The following is a 5,831-nucleotide window of genomic DNA, read 5'->3' as shown; positions in this document are numbered from 1 at the left end:
AGGAAATCTTTGCCCTGTGACATTAACTAGACCTAAGTAACTTCTGAAATTTCAGACTGAATAAAACCCACTCAGTGAAATTCACTTCAGCATGACAAGTTAGAGTCAACAAAGCGATCCCACGCAGTACACCTGGCCCAATCCTTTTTCCTACCACGTGTTTTTATTCCTGACTTTTCTTCAGCAGGATATACAAGACCCTCAGCAAACTCCACCAAAATTTCTTCTGACTTCAGGACAGAGTACAGGGATTTAGGAATGGCTTCAAGCTCCAGGAATGGTACCTGAGCTGAACTTTTAAACATTTATACATCACTGAGCTTTAGTGATCTGCACCCTCTTTACATTGTCAGCTTGTGATTAATCTGCAGCAGACCAAATTTGGCATCATGCCCAGTCTAACTTATCTATCTTCTCCAAATCATAAACTTCCTAAACTAATGCTTCCCTGTGCAAAGATACTGGGAAGAAGATAAATCTTCAGCCACAGCAGCCTGTTAAAATTCATTGAATTTACATGGGTTAACTGAAAAAAAGGTCTTTATAAATTTTTTTTAAAGTACATTTTAACAGTTTTTTTTGACCTTTCCTTATATGAACAATCTCTCAAGAGAGCAAACACATCTAACTTCACACCACATCACATATTTATTAACTTCCCTACTTTGTGCAGCAACATTCTATCTCATTTATACCTCAGACAAAAATTATATTTTTGTTCAATCTTCAAAAGTTTCTCAAATTAAAAAAATCCCAACAAACCAACCAAATCACCCCCCACCCCCCTACTTTTATGGAACATAGAACAGATGGGACAGCTCTTTAATGGTCTTCCTAAGAGTAGAAACCTTGAAGTATTAACCCTCTTGACACTGATTTACAACACAGCCTTGGACAAATTACTGAAAAGTATCTTTGTACGTCCCTGCTCCCCGTGTGTTGAAGATATGCTATAAGCCACCAAGTGAAACTCAAGATTTCTATTTGTCTACAGTATGCTTATCCTCTACCATGCAGCAAATGTTTCTGATCCCTTCTGTGCCCTTCCCAATTAGAGTTTTATGTATTTCTAATGAGTAAAATTAGCTTACTTTGCTTTGAGTTTAACTTCAAAGTTTTCTTTTTTTATTTATCTTTGTCTGTGACAAGTAATTACTATATATGGCAGAGTTGGTGCATGTTTTTCTATAAAAATATTTATTTTGATAAAAAAACAAGGAAAGTGTGGGTGGCAGGAAAAAATGCATTTTCTGCCCAACTCTAATTATATATGTATATACACACATATGTGAAGAGTAAATGTACTGTTTTGCATACTTTGTTTTTGCCTACCCATCCATGGTAATTAAACCCTTGTGTATTATATTTATTCCCTTGAGTTCAACCCTCCCTTTTGACAAATCAAATGATTAAACATTACTTTACTTCTAACAAGACTCTATGCAAGGCTAAACTGCTGCCACTTAGTTGCAAGAGCTTTGCTTTTTATAATAAACAAGTAAATGTCTCTATTCCCCACCCCTTTGACAAGCAGCAGCTCTGAGCTCTGACAATATTTTGCTTCCTCCGGGGAGGGCGTTACCCTTCATTCTGCACTGCAACTTCTGTGTGCCAGCCCTTGGGCCACTGGCTGCTTCTAAGGCAGTCACACCAGCATTTCAGGGTGATGAACACACCCCTAAATACATCCAGGGAAGACCAAGAAGTAGTGATCTCATATGCAGTAAAATCCCAGCACAAAAGAAACTGTTGCCAGTGGAAAGGCCTTACCTTAGCACAGGAAGCAGCTCTGCAGACTCCCCACCGCAGACAGTGCAGGCAGCTTTGGGGTTCTTGCCAAAGCACAGTGGAAGGTTAATAACAGAACTTCCTGCTCAGGCCTCATATATTTTGTTGATTTCAGTTTCCATAAAATTGGTTACTAATTCGTAAACTTTTTGGGAAGGAAGATGCTTAGGTCAAGCAGCCATTTGACTGCTTGATCAGCTAGAATATTTGGATTCCAAATCAGTGGTGCTTCTGTAAGTTCTGCAAATGGATTATGCAAGTATATCATGTTTGGAATAGGGTTTTTAAGAAAATTCGTCGTGAGCTAAAGAACAACAAAAGAGTCTTGATAGCAAATGAAATGCCACTTCAGAATAAAACATGGCCCATGGGATCGGGATTATGGGCTCATACTTGGGCTAACAGTGAGGACTCTGTGAGCAACCAGTACAGGTGCCAGCAGGAGTGTGATGGTGCAACACTTGTCCACCAAAAAACCAAGGAAATGTTTGCTCCCATCACAGATAACCAAAGATAATGTTAAAAAAAAAAAAAAAGCCTTGAGTTTCTTTGGAAATTCTTCATAAAGACAACAGTGGTTATAACAAAGTATCCAAAAATTTATATACTTCTCCTGTTAATTAGTCAGACAAGCTGTGTGTGGAGGGAGCTCACAACCTTTAAACATTGCAAATTGGCAGACTATTTTGCTAGCCAGAGAATGAAAACTTAGCTTCAGGCAGATATCCTGTTAGACCTCTCCTTCCAAGAACAGAAAAAATGAGGGGGGCAAGAGGATCTGGGTAGAACAGACAATTTAAACATTCCAGTTCCCTGCAGTCCCTATTTTGTTGGGAAGGGAAGTGGCTCTCCTCCTTTCTATAGGTTCTTCTTTCACATAGGGTCAAGGCCTGCGGATCCTTTATAACTTACTCATGACATGTAAAATATTGGCAGTCCAGTTGAGCAAGAAATCCATAAAAGTAGCAGTACTACACCCAAGCCCAAGAAGAAGTCAAGTTCTGTCGCTTCTACAATCCATCAGTATCCCACAGTGGGCTTGTGAGAGGCTTACATGTGATCCATTCCCAAATTCCACATCTTTTAGAAGAGGACATCTTTAAGATTTGGAGAAGATTACAGTCCATTTGAAGGATAAACATAGGTACATGTTAGAGGAAAGCCAGTGTGAAGCAGGAAAATAAAAGGCAGGTGCTTTTGAACTAGTATATAGGAATTTAAAAATCAGAGGTCTCAGATAATTTCCTTATTACAGTCTGCTGAAAATATCCATGTTTAAATCCTTTACTAATAGTTTTCTGGTTAGTTTCTAATACAGATTAGAACGTAGTACTATAAAATGCCACTAACTACAGCTTTGAAACTCAATATCCATAAATTTATATATATACATCTGTAAGACAGGGTTGGTTTACCTCTGTAAAGTGAAACACACAGGTGTGACACTTCAAAGGGATTTGCCTTTATTTACCAGACAAAAATTACAGACACATCACATTTGCAGTAGTGGTCCTGATTCCACTTTATGTGAAATATGTTGTCCCTTTGTTTGCTGCTGACAAGCGTAAAGAGCCACTTTCACTGCAGATAATAATGGTTAATTTATCACACAGAGCAGTGGCTGACCTCTGTGCGTCCCTGGCCCTCCATCACCTTCACACCTGCTCAAGCTAATTGTTAGAGCCAAGTGTAAATGAAAATCAACTGGGCTAATAATGAATGGAGGCCATTACTCGCAACAGCACATTGCTTTACAAAGGTTTATCAAGTTCCGATATAACCAGTCCCTTAGTCACAGCTCCCTGTTTTATAAATGACAACAAGGCAAATTCTTCAGGCCAGGAAAGAAAAGCAGGCAGTAAGGCAAAACACCTATTTGCCACTGGTTTTAAAGATCTTAGCACAGCAAATAACCTGACACTGGAAAAGGCAAGCCAGAAATCCTGGTTCATAAAGCAGTGGAAGTATTTTTAAAATTCTGGAGCTGGAGAAAGTGTTTATTCATTTAACATGGTACTGGACTCTTAAGATTCATGGGTGCAAGTATACAAACTAATGAACAGGCAAAAATCTGTTTGTGAATAGGGAGGAACTGGGTGAAAATCCATCCCATAAGTCACACTAGAGACTTTCCCTGTAAAGAGCACATGACAATCCACCACTTCAAAAACTAAAATCTCAAGGCACTTTACCTTTACTCAAAAAAACCCATTAAACTTGATATTTTTTTTTAGTGACCTGACATCTTCATCCATTTATCTTCAGACAATAAGGACAGAAATAATGAAAATATCACAAATAATCATTCTCACACAATTAAAAAATTGTTGTATTTAGGGGATGGAAGGTTGTCTATAACATCAAAACTGAAAACATAGAAGATATAAAGATGTAAGAGCTACTAAATTCTCTTTAAGATCCCACCTCTGTAATTGTTTTCTCATACAAAAAGAATTGTAAGACCATCAGTGCATTTTATGTATCTATCTCCTCCAACCCCTCCGAGAGAAAAAAAAGCAGTTACATTCGGAATCATACAGTACATAAATAAACAGCTTGATAAAGATTAAAACAAAAACCAAAACCAAATAAAATTTCACTCCCAGCTTCTTATCCACGTTCAGATTATTTTTCAAGCAAAAATTCAGGACCTACAGACAGTGAACACTGTGTAAACAAGCTTTAAAGACATCTGAACTGGGTCCTGCTGCCTTCAGTGATTTACTAGTAGAAAAGCAAATACCTGTTTTTCTTTAAGTCTCTCATTACTCCTCTGTACACATCACCACAATTTTGACTTCTGCTCATTTGAAAGGAACACAGTATGCATTAAAATTGTTCATAATCTGATAAAATAATTTTGTTTACCCAGTGGAATCATTTTTATTAAAAGCAAACCTGTACTCAGCCTTCCCAGAGAGTATCATAAAAGCAGAACTTGTGATCAATTCAAAAGCATTTTTTCATAAAAATTAATAAAAATAATGAAAACATGCATATTGTCTTCTACCATGTATACCGTATTAACAATCACCTAGATGCCTTCAAATTAGTAAAATGCTTTTTTGCATGGATCTACAGGACAGAATCCAACACCTATACAAAAAAATAAAGGAGCTGCAAACAATTATTGAACATCACACTGCTTGTGGCAGGGCAAAGATTAAAAAATCGAAATGAAAACTTGAAGGTGTGACACAAACTTGGGACACAAGGTCAGTAATACTACTGAAAGTTCAATGCACACAAGCTGGAAGAAAACTGTATATGTACATATTTCACAGTGCTATCCTGATTCTCCAGAATTATTTAGTAAATTTGCTTGACTTATACTTTTGGTCCCTGTTATATTTTCTCTTGTTTTCCCATCCTCATCAATACAGAGCTAGCGTAGAATTGAGCATGGCTCTCTATGAGCATATGAGCATGGCTCTCTATTGCATGGTGACGATAAGAGAAAAAATTCCTCTGTTGTAACCTGGACACAGCCAGAGCATGTCCAGTATGAACAGAGTTCCTGGGATCTCATTACACTCAACAACCCCTCAAAGACATTCAAAACAAAAACCCAAACTCATGTTCAATTTTCCTTAAGGGGAAATTATTTTTCCATATGTGCCAGTCTTATGAAAAAACTGTAATTCATTTTGCCCTTCTCATAGTCAGACTTGTTTTATGGCACAGCATGGTACACTACACTAGCTGGTTTTCCACTGTATAGGGTCCAAAATATTAGTTGACAGAAAGTGCCATACATTCACGGAGCTGAACCTTTTACCCCAGAATATGTGTGTGTATTTCTGAATAAGTACTGAGATAGAGTACTAAAATACTAAAGAAATGTAAGCACATGTAACTGTTGCTGTTTTTCACAGAAGGTTCTTTGCCATTTTATATTAGTTACATATGGGACAGACTTTCAGAGCCACCATATCTGTTTCCCATGTTATGACCAGAAAGAGGCAATTATATTTTATAAGATGTGATAACAGATTGCTAGCCAAGCCACTTTAAGTATCCTCCATCAAATATCCTTATATATC

Source organism: Lonchura striata, chromosome 10 (genome assembly GCF_050655825.1).
Source record: "Lonchura striata isolate lonStrDom1 chromosome 10, ASM5065582v1, whole genome shotgun sequence".
NCBI classification, from domain to species: Eukaryota; Metazoa; Chordata; class Aves; order Passeriformes; family Estrildidae; genus Lonchura; species Lonchura striata.
This window is presented reverse-complemented; position numbering follows the sequence as displayed.